The sequence below is a fragment of the Homarus americanus genome, unplaced genomic scaffold (assembly GCF_018991925.1).
Source record: "Homarus americanus isolate GMGI-L3 unplaced genomic scaffold, GMGI_Hamer_2.0 scaffold59495, whole genome shotgun sequence".
NCBI lineage: Eukaryota > Metazoa > Arthropoda > Malacostraca > Decapoda > Nephropidae > Homarus > Homarus americanus.
Genome location: NW_024732415.1, coordinates 3,855,386 through 3,872,929, shown reverse-complemented (window position 1 = coordinate 3,872,929; position 17,544 = coordinate 3,855,386). Strand labels below are relative to the sequence as shown.

At 40.9% G+C, this 17,544-nt stretch overlaps 1 protein-coding gene across 7 annotated transcripts in view; it reads left to right on the top strand.

Annotated features, from left to right (window-relative positions):
* The window catches only part of LOC121868612 (vascular endothelial growth factor receptor 1-like), a 119,944-nt gene that overhangs the window by 17,217 nt on the left and 85,183 nt on the right, over positions 1-17,544 (top strand). For 4 of the 7 annotated variants that reach the window (XM_042369419.1, XM_042369422.1, XM_042369415.1 and 1 more), the window contains exon 2: positions 2,283-2,454. The exons of 1 other annotated variant lie outside the window; for it this stretch is intronic. The gene's annotated coding sequence lies outside the window, so the exon portion shown is untranslated. Of the gene's footprint in view, positions 1-2,282; positions 2,455-7,810; positions 7,954-14,377; positions 14,664-17,544 lie in introns of those variants that run through there. 2 more of the 7 variants (XM_042369420.1, XM_042369417.1) reach the window with 2 other exon arrangements.

The window sequence follows — 17,544 nt, the reverse complement described above, 5'->3', positions numbered from 1 at the left end:
AAAACAATGGCATCTGTGAATTCTTGTTTATTAAGGATGAAGCCTTTTGCCCTTATTGGTAACATTGTTAGCCAGTTCGAGGCTCCCACCTCCTGCGCTATAGCTACTTTTTATTCAAGTTCTCTGGCAATTGCTGCTACGGTTGTTGCAGTTTAATTCGTTGGTCCTGACTTGTTGCATTCTGAGCTATTATGTGTTCAGTAGGGCTGCCGTGAGCTTGGCAGAGTTCTAAAGTTCTGTGGCGGCAAACTCCTCTGGATTAGTCAATCCCATTCCTCCCAGTCTCGGTGGTAGTGCAAGGAGTGACTTTTCTGCTGTTTTTTTTTTTACTAGTGTTGGGATAAAAGCGACCTTGATGGCTACTACTACTACTATATTGTGGCAGCTGCTTCTGTCTCTTCCTTGTTGTAAACTAAGAACAAGGACCACAACCTCACACCAAGTTTGATTATGTCGTGAATTTAGAGCAATAGTAATACGCTCTAAGGTTACATTATCCCTTAGAGACAGAAGAAGAGAGAGAGAGAGAGGCTCGTGATTCATTTCCTAACTATGAATCACCATTATTACGGTATCCTTCTTATCAGCTTAAGATGGTGACGCAAGAATGAGTTCGGCGGAAAACCTCGTCATCAGGATTTTGGTAATCACCTGTTTCCGTTGGTAAAGGTTTTTGGTTAAACCTGGATTATCAAGGTACACCCAAGTGGTGGAACGACACAATATTATTTGGTCTAAAGTTTAATCCACAAATTTGCAGATATACGGTAACTTTACCTGTGAAATGAAATCGATTTGCTGATGATGGTGTCAACTGCACGCTACCAAACACAGGAATAAACAACAGATTTATACCGAGTAACTTTATATCTCAGCAAAGTTTTTCTAATAGAAATTGATTGCGTGTGATATAATTATCGTTGTGTGGGAGCGTTAGTCATGGGGACAATTAGAGAGTTCAGAGTGGGCATGATACTGTTTTTTGTAGTGTGTAAACTAGACGTTTAACTTCGGACCCCTGAACTGATGCTTAAAACACGTTAAAGAAAGTCTATGAATAATCTGCCAGGCCAGGGACTGTTGGGGCAGCAGCCAGAGTGAACTGCTTTTAAGTCATGTCTTGACAAACAATGAGGAGCCCGTATATGCCCAGTACAGTACTTGCCAACATTGTGTAACACTGTTCGGGCGACACTGATTTTGGGCGCTATAGCTATACTGTAAATCTTTAAACACACACACACACACAGAGAGAGAGAGAGAGAGAGAGAGAGAGAGAGAGAGTATCCTGCTAACCTTGAAGTCCTGATAGTGTCACCTTAACTGGTATAAACGCTGAGGTATTGTTCTGCCTTGAGTCGGAGCATCACTAAGGCTCCTGTGTTATACGTGTCACTTTCTGTTCTTTGTATTTATCTCAGGACTGGGGATGAGAGACCTACAGCATCGATACGGTTCGACCAAGACAATATTACTGACGTTCACTTTGTATTATTCTGGCTAAATAAACTTCGGATATATATATTTTTTTATCCAGCTACGGTAGCGTTTTAGTGCAATTCTGATGTCCTATTGGCTACCGTCTGTAGGCCTTAGCGGTAGTGAACCATTTAACCCTCTGAGTCTTGGCGGGTTAAATAATCGTCACTAAAAGGTTAAACTATTGTTCTCAAAGGGTTAAGTCATCATCGTCAAATGGTTAAACCATCGTCCTCAAAGGTTAAACCATCGTCCTCAAAGGTTTAAACCATCGTCCTCAAAGGTTTAGACCATCGTCCTCAAAGGTTTAAACCATCGTCTTCAAAAGGTTAAACCATCGTCCTCAAAGGTTTCAACCATCGTCCTCAAAAGGTTTTAACCATCATTCTCAAAGGTATAAGCACACTTTAAGTTATGCAGTACAATAAGATCCATTTAATTAGTGAGAGTATCAATAAGCTAATGTTTACCTGTAGGCATAAACATAAACCCAAAGTACAGGCACAAGAGTAAATAATATGTACAGTATGTTAAGATAAACACCAAAACAAAACCCCACAGCTATGGGTGAGGCTCAGCTGATGGGTTACTGGTATCTGCAGAAGGTTTTAACACACTTCAGGAACCACCCATGATAAAGTTACTGTAGGTGTTAGTGTCCTCATCGTCACTCTGTTTATGTGTCTGAGCTTTCTTGGGGAACATTGATTGAAAATAGGTAATAGAATTAATTGGATTAAGTTGAGGTGAAGTATTGGATGCAGCAGCCAAGTGAATGATACTTTTTTCTTCTCCTTCCTTAGGGTTGACTAGTCCTCGCTCACGGACTCAGCTGTGAATGGGAACCTAACTCTGGGAGGCCAAAGGGGTCGAGTGCAGTGTTGGCCATACTGCCTCTTCATCTACTGGAAGAAAAAAAAAGGCAGAACCAACAGAGCTTCTAACAGGTCGCCAGACTAACTGAACACCTCCTAGGTAGGTCGGAGAGTAATTTGGATTTTTTCTTTATGTGAGCATGTTAGTTAGTCTATAATCTGATAAGAAACTTTAACGCATGAACAAACAAGAATGAAGGCTGGCAAGAGGAGTGAGACCATCTCTATCTCCGCCGGGGGGATGGGGGGTGTGTTAGGGGGGGCTTATCTCCTGCTGGCGGCATCTGGCACCCCACTAAGAGGCTCTGTTAGGAGCGCGAGCGGCGGTAGCACCCGGAGCCCTTGTTACCTTGTTTATTTTGATGATTGTTACTAGCTATGTTATATATATAGGTGATCGTACTGTAGGTGTGTTACTGGTGTAGGTGTGTTACTGGTGTAGGTGTGTTACTGGTGTAGGTGTGTTACTGGTGTAGGTGTGTTACTGGTGTAGGTGTGTTACTGGTGTTGGTGTGTTACTGGTGTAGGTGTGTTACTGGTGTTGGTGTAGGTGTGTTACTAGTGTTGGTGTGTTACTGGTGTAGGTGTGTTAATATAGTAAGTATTGTAGTTGTGTTACTCAGTGCAGGTGTGTTAATGGTGTTGGTGTGTTACTGGTAGGTGTAAGCTACTGGTGTAGGTTTGTTACTGTTGTAGGTGTGCATGATACTGGTGTAGGTGTGTTACTGGTGGTGTGTTACCGACAGGTGTGTTACTGGTGCAGGTGTGCCATCGAGAGGTGCAAGCGCCTGGTGCAGGTGTGTTACTGCGGCAATACTGGGTGCAGTAGTGCTACCGCTGTAGGTGTGTTACTGCAGGTGTGTTACCGTTGCAGGTGTGTTACCGAGCAGGTGTTACCGGTGAAAGGTGCGTTAATGGTAAGGCAAGTTACTGGTGTGTGTGTTACTGTAAGTGTTACTGGTGCAGGTGTGTTACTGTTGTAGGTGTGTTACCGGAGCAGGTGTGTTACTGGTAGGTGTGTTACTGGTAAGTGTGTTACTGGTGGTGTGCGTGTTACTGGTGTAGGTGTGTTACTGTTGTAGGTGTGTATGATACTGGAGCAGGGTGTGTTACCGGTAGGTGTGTTACTGGTGCAGGTTTGTTTCTGGTGAGGTGTGTTACTGCGTAGGTGTTACTGGTGCAGGTGCGTGTTACTGATGGTGTTACTGGTGAGTGTGTTACCGGGTGTAGGCTTGTTTCCCGGTGTAGTGTGTTACTGGTGTAGGTGTGTTACTGGTGTAGGTGTGTTACTGGTGTAAGTTTGTTTCTGGTGTAGGTGTGTTACTGGTGTAGGTGTGTTACTAGTGTAGGTGTGTTACTGATGTAGGTGTTACTGGTGTAGGTGTGTCACTGGTGTAGGTGTGTGTATGATACTGGTATAGGTGTGTTACTGTTGTACGTGTGTGTATGTTACTGATTTAGGTGTGTGTGTGTGTGTGTGTGTGTATGTTAATGTTAGTAATAGTTATTGATGTATCGGTTGATGTTTATGTTATGTTATTTGTCTCTCTCGCTTCCTCTCTCTTTCTTTCTCTCTTTGTCACTTATTTGTGTTTATATTTCGTTGTCCCGAAATCCTTGCCTTGTGTATGATCACGATGGCTGAGTGAACACAATACTCGTCTCCTAACCCAGCGGCTGATAGTTCGAGTCCCAAAGGGGTGAGTGTAGTCTGTGCTGTATGAAATTGTTCTCTCTGGCGCTTAGGGAAAATGTCACTGGTATATAATTTAACCTCTACTCTGTGTTAAATTAACCTTTCCATTGATTAATTTAACTGTGTAGTGTATAATATTAATTTTTCTTATATAAAACTATTCCCTACAATGTTTATTTTATTTTGGGTTTAATGCTTGTGTTGCGTGAGGCGTAGTGGTAATTGGTGTTCCGGACCCAGCATGCCACACCCTTATATAAGAGAGAGAGAGAGAGAGAGAGAGAGAGAGAGAGAGAGAGAGAGAGAGAGAGCAATAAAATTAAATTGATACATGTAGAGCGAGATGACTAGAAAACTTAAGAGACATCACTGGTGAAGACCTCAGCCCGTTATACTAGGTTAGGTTAGGTTTGCTTAGGTTAGGCTGGGTTAGGTTTGGTTAGGTTAGGGTAAGGTGCGTGTAGGTTAGGTTAGGGTAAGGTGCGTGTAGGTTAGGTTAGGGTAAGGTGCGTGTAGGTTAGGTTAGGGTAAGGTGCGTGTAGGTTAGATTAGGTTAAGGTGCGTGTAGGTTAGATTAGGTTAAGGTGCGTGTAGGTTAGATTAGGTAGGTGCGTGTAGAGGTTAGGAGTAGGTGCGTGTAGGTTAGGTTAGTGAAGGTGCGTGTAGGTTAGGTTAGGGTAAGGTGCGTTAAGTTAGGTTAGTTGGAGGTGCGTGTAGGTTAGGATGAGGTGCGTGTAGGTTAGGTTAGTGTAAGGTGCGTGTAGGTTGGTTGTAGGTGGTGTGGGTTGGGTTAGGAAGGTGCGTGGGTTGAGTTAGTGTAGGTGCGTGTAGGTTAGGTTAGGGCAAGGTGCGTGTAGGTTAGGTTAGTGTAAGGTGCGTGTGGGTTAGGTTGGGGTAAGGTGCGTGTAGGTTAGGTTAGGGTAAGGTGCGTGTGTAGGTTAGGTTAGGGTAGTGCGTGTAGGTTAGGTTAGGGTAGGTGCGTGTAGGTTAGGTTAGGTAAGGTGCGTGTAGGTTAGGTTAGGTTTGGGTAAGGTGCGTAGGTTAGGTTGGGTTTGGGTAAGGTGCGTGTAGGTTAGGTTAGGGTAAGGTGCGTGTAGGTTAGGTTAGGTGGTGCGTGTAAGTTCCTTTACATAATACAAAAACCTGGGCTGCTTAAAATAATAATTCGACCTCAGTAAACCTCAAACCTCAGTTAGTTGTTCGGAGCGCAGTAATACATTCGCCTCAGGAGTCCCCTTAACTCCATCTGTCTAAATACTGTTTTTGGGCAAAGACTTTACAAACAGCTGTGACGTACCCGGTGTAAGTTGATGTTCTTTTGTTTTTCGTTTGTTTTACTACATTATTTAACCAATTGTTTGCGGGATCCTCTCTGTGCTGAATAAAATCGTCTATAGCATGAATCAAAATATTAAAAGCAGCGTCCCTTAGTGAAGTTATTGAGGAGCGTTATTTACTTACATTCTACGGTATAGGTTGTGATTTTGATATTTTGGCCGTGAAGACTCGAGTTGAAGTAGAGGTTGTGATGATAATTGTATAATCAGGGATAATAATTCGCTCTCCGTAGTGAACCCGAGTCATGGGAATGAGTCTCCGAACTGACTTATCCTGACTGTTTCATCTCATTAGGGGTCGATGATGCTTCATTTTGGACGGGAGCGAACTTTTGACCCCGAGTTATTAGTGTAGGTGTGTCCTGTCTCCTGATATGTTCCCGCCATACATATAGTAGTACTGTATAGATGTGCATTACTAATTCCCCTGAAAATTAAACGCAAGTCAAATCTAAACTAACATAACCTAACGTAAGTCAAACCTAACCTAACATAACCTAAGTCAAACCTAACCCAACCTAAGTCAAACAAAACCTAACCTAACCTAACCTAAGTCAAACATAACATAACCTAAGTCAAACCTAACCCAACCTAAGTCAAACAAAACAAAACCTAAGTCAAACATAACCTAACCTAACCTAAGTCAAACATAACCTAACCTAACCTAAGTCAAACAAAACCTGCAACCTAAGTCAAACAAAACCTAACCTAACCTAAGTCAAACATAACCTAACCTAACCTAAGTCAAACATAACTTCCCAACCTAAGTCAAACAAAACCTAACCTAACCTAAGTCAAACAAAACCTAACCTAACCTAATCAAAATAACCTAACCTAACCTAAGTCAAACAGTCTTTATGTTATTGCGCTATTTTTATTATTAATATTTCTGCTCTGTAAGAAAGAATAACACCTCTTTGTTTAAACCTCCAGGGCGGAAATGGGCTGCGCAGCAAGACTTAATTAATGCCCTTCCTCACCACCACCACCCACCACCACCACCACATGTCACCACTACTCACCACCACTCACCACCACTACCACCACTACCACCACTCACCACCACCACCAGGTTCTATAGTCACTCAATAGCAGGCGTGAGATACGTTAAGACTGATAGATAAAGACTGAGGTACTGTACGTTGAACTGAGAGGTACTGTACGTTAAGACTGAGAGGTACTGTACGTTAAGACTGTGAGGTACTGTACGTTAAGACTGAGGAGAATTGCATACGTTAAGACTGAGGAGGTACTGTACGTTAAGACTGTAGTGCTGTACGTTAAGACTGGAGGTACTGTACGTTAAGACTGAGAGGTACTGTACGTTAAGACTGTGAGGTACTGTACGTTAAGACTGAGAGGTACTGTACGTTAAGACTGAGAGGTACTGTACGTTAAGACTGAGAGGTACTGTACGTTAAGACTGAGAGGTACTGTACGTTAAGACTGAGATAGACAGGTAAGCATGAGCACTGGCATATAATGGAAAACTCACCTTCTCACCAGGTAGCATATTTATAGTATCTTTATTTATTTATATTTGTAAATAAAGATGAATAGATATGAATAATTATTTCCCGAGTGAGCGTGTATTGAGCATTGGTGTAGAGCTGTATTGAACCAGGTACGACAAGTTTTTTCACCGCAGGATATCCATTAGTGATATGAAATTATTAGACTTATCTTATCGCTCATGTGATATCGAGCCAAGAAGATACTTAACGACAAGTTGTTTAGGGTTTATTTACCCATTGCTCACGGTGAAGTTAACCTTACGGCGTGGCGTCTTGGGGTTGTTTTAACGGAGGCGTCTGGTGTGTGTAATCTTCACTGCTGTACAAGTACGACTACCAAAGCACCAGTGTCTTGAAAGTGGTGGTGTTAAGTAGGTGATCGTTAGTGGGTTGGGTTCACGTATTTTAGATTTACGGCAGTGATGGTAAACAGTTGGGGTATTAGTGTGGGTGAGAAAAGTCATCTATTACAAGTAAAAATGGACATAATTATATACTGGATAATGATTATGTACTTTATTGAGTATTCACTAAGTCGTCTTCTGGATTTAAAATTGCATTATAACTAAACCAAAAGAGACGCCTACCACGGAAGTTCTTGTCAATGATAAAATTCCAGTGTGGAAAAATAACGAAAGGCTGTAACTCTTCCAACTGGGGACCAGATAATGGCCCAACTTGTCAAGATATACACCTTCCTTCTTGAGTAATCACACGCAGATGAAAATAAGACAAAAATAACCTAGGCAAAAGACAAACAAAATATGTGCATAATTAACTATTTTTTTTTATTTTTATTGATAATTTGATAATGGAATGGAAGTGGACCTGTGAATATCCAGTACAGTACAATGTAGTATAGAACATTTCCTACCGATTTTTATTTTGGAATTTAATGTTTTTTTAATTAGCAAGTGCCCAGTTATTGCTTAATCTTGGTAATGATGAGCTGTAGAGTTGGCTGGAGTTAGTATAGGTTATACAGGCCAGCAGTACAGTACAACAAGCGAACGATCCTCCAACTGGCCAATTCACAGACGACGGTTGTTAAGGTGAGCTAATTGATTACACAACTTTTCCAAACCTTGTCTCAAAAACCTTACCATTATACAACTTAAGTATGAAGAAAGCACACACACACACACACACACACACACACACACACACACACACACACACTCTGTATACAACTGGTTATAGTGTTGGGGTATTTTCTTTTACGTAAATTGTCATAAATAAAAAAGTTGTGTGTTGAAGGATAATTTGTTCGCTTGTGTACCGTAAACACCTCTTTTATTAACTCTCAGTGAAGGAAAAGGCATTATTGTATATTGTATATCCTTTTCCCACTCCACCGTGAAGGATCTGGCCGGGGATATGGCCTGGTGTGCATGACTGGCTGTAGGTAAATGACTTCCTCACAGTGACTGAGATCCTGTGGGGAGCAGCGCAAGCAAACTTTTTATGTCCTTCCTTGATACAGCTGGTGTTGGTCTAGACTCGGGGATCACCTTTTCCGTTGATGGTTCCGCCAAGAATATTATATTAAAAGCACACCTAACCTAAACAGTGGCTAGAAAATAAAAGCAAACAAAATATCGTCAAAAATTTCAGGGAAAATAATATAATTATTTATCTTTTCTAATAATTTTCCTAAACTACACGATTAGCAAATCTGTCATTAAAAATGCAAATTACCCTTTGTAAATGTTATGGCATCACTGGACATGCACGGAACCCCACAATGTGCCTTCCGTATCTCGAAGCAAATTGATGACTGAATTGACAAAGGATATTTTAGAAATTTTCAGGAATTCCAACGCCTCATTATCCACACTTGACGACTAAGGCTGTGGTTATTGATAGTATTATTGGGAACCCTCTGTTTATTTTATTTTTTTAAGTCTGAAGCACTGAAAGCTGTTCAACCAAATATTACTCCATCGCCCACGAGACACCAGCAAGACGAAATAACAGAAAGCTTCTTAGGAAAACCGGTTGGCCAGTGGTAGTGGGGTGCGCCGATGGGACACAGAAATACCGCGAGCGACCCACAGAACGTAGAGCTGCCTATACTAATCGTAAAGATTTCCTTAGTATTCACCTTCAGGTGGTTTGTGATGATAGTCTCAGATTTCTTGATGTTTATGAGGGTTGGGTTGGCTCTGTGCATGGTGCCAGAGTGTTCAGGATATTTTCACTACATTACTTGATGGATAATGATAAATTACCTCAAGAAAAGTTTCTGCTAGGAAGGAGATTCTGCTTCAGCTCTTGCAATGTACTGAGCATGATGGTTCCGCATCGTGACAATGGTCAGTTGCCTAGAGAACAGACAACTATCAACTTGGGTTGCTTATCGACAAGAGCTGTCACTGAAAGGGCCTTTAACCTTCTCAAGTGCAAGTTTAAAAGGTTAAAGTTTTAGATATGAAGTTGGTAAACAAAATTGCTTGGGTTATTTCAGCTGCTTGTGTTTAACAATCTTCATATTACTGACAAACTAGAATCAGTGAACTGCTGGAAGTGAATTTAGACCCTGTACAAATAGGTAACAACATTGACCTGCAAGAAATTGTGCAACGACCGTACAATGTAAGATCCCGTTTTAAAAGAGATAAAATGGCTAATATGCTTGCTGTGATTGTAATAGTAGTAAAAATGTAGTAAATCTATGTTTCTGCTTCAGCTTACTCCAGTTCTTACTGACAAAGGAGACCACGTAAACGGGTCACACGGCTCTCCTCACCTAAAAGTCCTTGACGGACCATTCAAACGGCGCGCGGCGTGAAGTCATCATTACATTCTTAAAGATGCCAGATTAAATTAAATATCTAAAAAAGCAGTTTAAGCATATTGGACCATAAATGAAAGACAATGACCTTCAATTGTTTAATAAGAAGAAACACAAGAAGTGTGTCTTATTCTTGGGGGAGACATAAGGGGTGTACTGTATACATAGTGTATGTGTAGACACACCGGATACACCATGTCTTGTATCTGTCGTTCGGGGCAACGTAATAAGGCGACATCCGTTCAGTTTTCTATCTCTTAATGTTAATTGCTTTTGAGTAGTGTATTTATTTACTATAGAATACGCGTCCAAATACCTCAGTTATTGAAGCCTAGTAATAAATTAATACAACAAAATATCTCCCTTAATTTTCATATACAGTGTTTATAATTAGTGTATTTACTAACCTAGAATACGGTCCCGAAAACCTGAGTTATTGATGCACAGTAAAACTTTATAACAAATACACCATAACCACACCTTCCGCTCACTCTTTTCCATTTAACCGTGAATCCTGTGTCGCTACTGTTAATGATTTTTGAATGACAATATTTGTTATTTAGCGTCAGTTTTGTTAGGTGTTTTTATTGTCTTAGTCTAAGGTTTGTTCTATATAGATCAATACCAGTAAACTGTACACATTGGTCACAGTGGTGGGTATTAGCTTCTACCTGAACTACAGTTTCATTAGAATCACACATTATGGAAACAGGAGCAGGGGGGGGGGGACGACGCTGAGCCCCTCGTGGTTTTTTCCACACGTCTCAAGGACTCTGTCCTTATAGTTTGATATCGAGTGTAATTACGAGAAAGAGAGAGAGAGAGAGAGAGAGTCGCCAGGAGCTGTAATACGGTTTTGAAACTCTCGTTAAAAGGTCCTGTTGCTTGTATGAGTGATGAACAGACTGGCCCCTCCCACACTAGAGGAAGCTCTGCACAAGATCCTGCCGTCCCGTAGTGGCCTCTCCAGCCCACCAATAGAGGTGACTATCATTAAGAAATTGCCTTATTTTGACATGGCTAGATGCTCGCCATGCCAGAATGTAGAGTATAGCGGCAACCCAAGACCTGCAAAGATCAAAAGAAATTATATTCGATTTTTTGTTCTCAATTTACTGTATATTGGCTTTACATGACGGGAGTTGGCCGTAGAGAATAACGGCAGTGCTGTATCATCAGGTCATGGGAGCCACGATGCACCTTTATACGTTATGATCTGTGACCAACATACTGGTGTACCAGATAAGTAAGCTCTTGTTTATACACTCATGTGTCAAGTACAGTACAGGAGTATTTATGACATCACCCGTAACCTTTGGGAGGGGTTCACCAGCGTCAGGGAGGATGTCGGGGTGTGCTATGGTGGGCTGTGTTGTGACGCTCTTGATACCTGGTACAGTACTTAGAGTTAGAATATTTTAACTATAAAAGGTTATGTTCTATCAGTTTGATACAGCTTAATTAGTTGTTTTATACAGCAAAACGTTATTTATTTATTTATTTATTTATTTATCAGCTTATTAGGTGTTGGAGCGGTTGGTTTGTTACAACCTTCATTGTTCAGTGTTAGTACAGGAGGAAGCTAGAGTACCTGGAGAAAACCTGTGATATTTGGTATACTGTAGACTCCCATTGGATAACACCCTTCTCACATCTGCCCAGGGATTAAACCCAGTACACAACATGAGAGATACTCGCGTTACCGCCAAATTACCCTCTTAAGACTAATATACTGTACAGTTAGTTGAACACTAAAGATAAACAGCTTTTCTTGCCCATTTAATCGGAAATATCCTTATCAAGTTAGGCGCTGAATCTCAGCAAAACTTAATATCTACTTACGTTAAAAAAATTTCGTTAGTAGTTTACGCTTTAAGAAGACCGGTGGTGTTTCGGTAAAAGTATCATTACAGCACAAACTGTAGGTAATGGCGGGAGTAAATGACCGAAACACTGCCCTTAATGTGTGGCGGCACGCTGCTGCAGGTTCTATGTCAACCCAGATCTACAGTGATGACCACACATAAACCTACACGGGTTGACAATAGCTAATAATTCTTGGCTAAGTACACACGTGGATGATATCATGTATTTCCCACAAGAATTATCACTGGCCAAACCACACTAATGACGTGGACAAGATTAGGTGAGCCTGGTCTGTGATAAGTCAGGCTTGAGAGGAAACCGGCTGATTTGATGTTAAATAATTATACTGTTTAGGCATAGGTGAGATTTTGTCCTGCACTCTCATGAGAACTTTAGAGTTGAAAATAGAGTAAACTGTATCCTTAACCTTTACCAAACTAGAACAAGTTGAAAAAGAGATCTTCACTAAGGCTGAAGAAGTAATTGATAAGAAGGTGAGCGGATGCCCCCCACTAAGTCAGCCTCAGGTTGAAGAAGTCACAAGTTCAGAAAATTGTGAGGTTTGTGAACTCTTGGTACAGTCTGCCAGAGAGTGTTGTGACGGCGCCTAGTGTGAGCTCATGCAAGACCAGACTTGACCAACACTGGAGCAGGTTCAGATAAATTCAGGAGCCAGTACAAACCTAGTACTTGCTAACAGGAACAGAGACGTGACCGACTGACTGGCCAAGCGGGTAACAGGCTGATCAATGGCGAAAATAAAGTATAAGTAAAAAGCAGCAGACTAGCAGTGAAGTAATAAAGTTAATATCAAGCCAACAGTGACAGACCAGTATTGATGGTGGTGTGTTGTGGTGGTGTGTTGACATGGTGGTGGTGTGTTGACGTGATGGTGGTGTGTTGAGGTGGTGGTGGTGTGTTGACATGGTGGTGGTGTGTTGACGTGATGGTGAAGGTGTGTTGAGGTGGTGGTGGTGTGTTGACATGGTGGTGGTGTGTTGACATGGTGGTGGTGGTGTGTTGAGGTGGTGGTGGTGTGTTGAGGTGGTGGTGGTGTGTTGACGTGATGGTGGTGTGTTGACGTGGTGGTGGACGTGGTGGTGGTGTGTTGACGTGATGGTGGTGTGTTGACGTGATGGTGGTGTGTTGACGTGATGGTGTGAGACAGGATATGAGTAAATGGTTTATACCAAGACGTGGCCGACGCTCTGACCTTACAAAGACTTTACACGTGTATTTTGACCTTATGCAGTAACTCACTTTTAATCTCTGTTAGCTGGGATGTATACCTTCTTTTGACTCGACACAGCATTGATAACATTTATATAAGCTAAGGAATGAAAGTTCTTTTCCTACATCGTATATATATATTTATAAAACCATAGTAATGTTTTTTATGTATTGTAAATGTATTCATAGATATGTTCGATATATTCTTGGCTAAATACCCCATTCGTTGCCTCTTCCTTGAAACAAAATACTCCCCGACACATAAACGTGGCTTCTGTAAAATGTGGAAGAATGCTTTTTTGTTGGGAGGAGGAGGGGGAGGGGGGGGGGGCAATCAAAATTTCAAAATGGTTCCAGGAAGATAGTAAGTGAACTCGAGATTGTTGTGATATAAGTTCTCACACCTTAAATGAGAAGTTAGAATGTGAACACTGATGAGAATAGTGACTGTTACCCTCATTCCCTCGCTTAGAGACTCTTAACATGAGTAAGGACGACGAATATTTAGAAACAATACTCAAAATATCTGCTTTTTATCATCTCGACTGTCATAAACGTCTGAAAGTGAGATATAGTTCTCTTTTTTTTTCTGATAACGACTTAGTCAAATTTATGATAAGGCCACATTCTTAGGAAACAACAGATGAGACTTATCTAACCACCCTTGTTTAGTTACACAAAGCAACCCCACACATCCACATCTCGTAAAATTATAAGGCTCATTTTCCACACAGACGAACTCAGTCGATGTTAGAATGCCAGGAGTCAGTGCAGGTACAGTACAGTAATGGTAAAAAAAAAACAAGCTGTCATCACATGTCTCCAGCTGATCTAGTGCAGATGGTGGTTCTAAATCACTTTCTTGGCGTTGAACCAGTTTCTCACTTTCAGCAAAGTCTTTAGTTGTAAATAGCAGGAAACTAAGTTATCAGAGTTCGACAATGTGTATCTGTAGCTGTGTGTGATGCTGTATGATTGCACGGTTGTCTGTCAGTTCTCTGCTGGACTGAAAATTACATGGCAACACAGAGGCAACGTCCTCCATGTCTCCTGGATGTACAGTGCAGTTCAGTTATGGCAGCTTTACCTATACGTCAAATAAGTGTTAGAAAGTGGAGTAGGCCTATGCCCTAGCCAGTTAAGCCTACTAGTAGGTACTTTGTACAAGGATCACCAATAATTTATACAATTTTCAATCAAGTCTCGCTAATTGTGATAAGTGCCAGTAGGTAAGTATAATCCACACTTAGTATAATTTAACTACCCTCAGATAAGGACTGTCTATACTTTACATACGTTAAGTACCTTTAAACATGTACAGTTCAGACTTTACATACGGTAAGTGCCTTCAGGGAAATACTTTTACACTCAACAAACGGTAACTACAGTTCTCAGATGTGTACTACCCACACTTGACGTACAGTAAGTGCTCTCAAGTGTGTATTATCCACACATCACATAAGGTAAGTGCCCTCATACATGTACTGTCCATCTTTAACGTAAGTGTCCTGGCCTGTCTTTGTCACCAGGTTCAACTCAGGGCTTCCTGTACCAGGGAGGCACCAACCACCGCTCAGTGTTGGTTAAGGCGGGTGAGTGATAGTAGCTCACCTCCGGTCTCCTCTGGGTAATCAGGGCCTTGTTAGGCCAGCTGTAGTCAAGAACTTAAGTTGATATAAGGCGTTTGGGAGAATCAGAGTTATCCCTTAGGCCTCCCAGGGTTTCTGCCCTAAGCAAAGGACCCCCCAGTGTTTTTCTTAGGTACTGTAGCTATGTTGACCCAGAACTGTAGTACTCCAAGTGCCTAGTGTTACTCCACTGACCTTGCCCAGGACTTCTTCATCTTATCTATTACATCTCTAAGAACCAGTGGTATGTTTATTAGGATTAATATATTTATTGTTTTCACTTATTTTTGTTAATTCATATATTTTTATACATACATAACTCCAGCCCACCCAAAGCCTCGAGCCGAAAAGAGTGAAAACAAAAAGTATAAAATGGATGTTGAAAGTTCGTTCGGTTACATGTGCATTTTTGTTACACCACTTTTAAAAACTGAAAGTTTGGTAAAGCGCACCAGTAGGCATCAACCCATGTGCTGACAGTGTTCATCCACACCTCGAGGCCAAAGCGTTCTGAAGGGGTCGCGAAACCGTGGTCAGAAGTTGTGCTTATGAAGCCTTTCGGACCTTTATGAGACAGGCTGGCCCAGTAGACTTGCCCTCCGTATCGCCCCCACCGACAAAAGCCCCTTGATCAGAATTATAACACTTGTCTGGTGAACAATTACCTTCAGCTACTTTAGTGATTTTAAGCTGTCTGAAGCGTAACTAAGTAGATGTATTAAGGGCCATATATTGTGTTTTTGTGGTCCATTATTTAAGGGATCACAACGAAGGTCAGGGAGTTATTTTTGCTGATTATAAAATACGTTTTCCTTAAACTCGCGAAAAAACACGACAGTTTGGATAAATTCAAAACGTACATTTGATTACCTAATTCGTTCTGGAAAATGTTTTATCTATGTTAGCAGCTTCTGTAGGCACTGTGTCTTGATATACCATGGTAAATGTCCTGTGTGATAACGTCTATTGTATGGTGTCTTATCTTTCTGATGATATATAAATTAAGATTAAGAAGAAAACCCATAAAATGAATAAAAAAAAACGGCAGTGAGGAGCACAGGGCATTAATTGTGGTTTAGATGAAATAAAAAAAAAACTTTAAGAATGAACTAAATTTCTTCTTATTTATTTTTTTTTCCAGCGGGGGAGGGGGCGTGTCCTTTGAGCCCCCCTCCCCCCCCCCCCCTCTCCTATATTGAGTCGATCCGAGGTTCCCATATGGACGATGCTGGAATGTTATAAAGGCCTGATTATGACCCTAATGAGGCTTTCTACCTTTCTTTAATCTTATTTAGGCTTTAAAACAAATCCGATAGTCTTTCTAAAATCTTGCTCGATCCACACACACATACCTGGTCAACTTGTCCCTCCCTTAACCCCCTGAGTACGATGATTTAACCTCTCGAGTACAATGCCTTAACCCCATGAGTACGATAATTTAATCTGTCGAGTACAATGATTTAATCCCTTGAGTACGATCATCACACCTTCATTTCGATAACTTAACCTCTCGAGTACAATGACTTAACCCGTTGAGCACGATCACCACAACTTCATTACGATAACTTAACTTCTCGAGTACAACAATTGGCGCCCGTAATATTAAACAACATCTTCCATTGAAGAGGGTCGTCATGTTTCAACCCGAGTTTTAAACTAAGCGAGTCCTGGGGGACACTGCAGTACAGTACTTAACGAGGTGGTGTGGCGGTAAAATTAACTAGTTCCTATAAAATTAATTTATAATATTGGAATTAGTTAATTTTACCGCCATTTTACTGTAATCATAGTTAAAACTCGAAACAACGACCCTCCCAGGGAAAATGATGTTTAATAATACGGGCGTTAAACTCTTCAGTATGACGTCATTAGACTGGAGGGTAAAGTACAGGAAATCGTATGCAAAGGGTTAAAAACCTCGTACTCATTGACTTATGTTATTGTTCTCAAGGGTTAAGTCATTGTACTCGAGAGGCTACGTTATCGTAATGAATGGGTGATGATCGTACTCAAGGGTTGTCATTGGACTTGAGAGGTTCAATCATTGTACCCAAGGTAGTGATCATACGTGAGAGTTTAGTCATCGTACTCATGTGGTAGGGAATATACGCAAGAGGTTCAGTCATCGTACTCAATTAAGGGGTGGTTATTGTACCTGCCTTTGTACAGATGTTCCGGGATACACGTTTTGAATCGTGATTTGTATAGTTGAAGTTATCATCTATTTAAAAATTTTCATTATTTATTTATTTATTTATGCTAAGTTATATTCTAATATTTGAATTATTTTGAGTATATGTAAAATTTATCGTCCATGGTCTCATATTGTTTCCCACTAAGTATGCACAGATAGTTGTTATAGCTACTGTACGTACGTGATTTTATGTTTGTGTTCAGATAGAAGCAGCTACAGGAAGTCCACCCTTTGAACTTCTAGTATGACGGTGCGGTTGATCTCTTCGTTATAATCTTTTTGAGAATTTGTATATTGTAATGAGAAAAATATCACCCCCCTAATGTTCACGGTATTTTCATTATAACTAACCCGCAGATAAACAGCTTGTGTAAGACTTCATTTCCGTCGTTCATGAAAGAAAATAATAATTAACATTACTGCACTTGGGTACTATAAACAGTCGTTACTTTTGCTTCATTTATATATGTGTTTTACTTTAAGTTATGCAAGAGACAACGTGTTCATTACTTCAGGAATCTCACTCTCTTGAATTATCGGAAATATGTGAGGGGGAGGGGGGGGAGGCTTCCAGATTCCAATTGTTCTTGAAATTAGAAAGTTTCTTCACATGTGAGTTACCAGCCCCGGATTTGGTAACGTATCCGCTCTCCCTCCTGAGGTCAGATAGGCAGTGTAGTCGTGGCTTATATTACATAACGCCCAAGAAATTTCTACCTGGACGATATCAAGAAACTAGAGTCCCTGGAATACTTGTGTTGAACATAAAGGCGGCTACGTTGAGAAACAGTTATTAAGATTGGGAACAGCCGCGAAGGTAATCTAATTTTGTACATTATTCTACTTAGTCAACGCCCTTTCTCAGGCCGACTTGACTTACTACATTAAAAAAATTGTTCTATTAGTGAGTGAAAAGGACATTAGTGTTTTT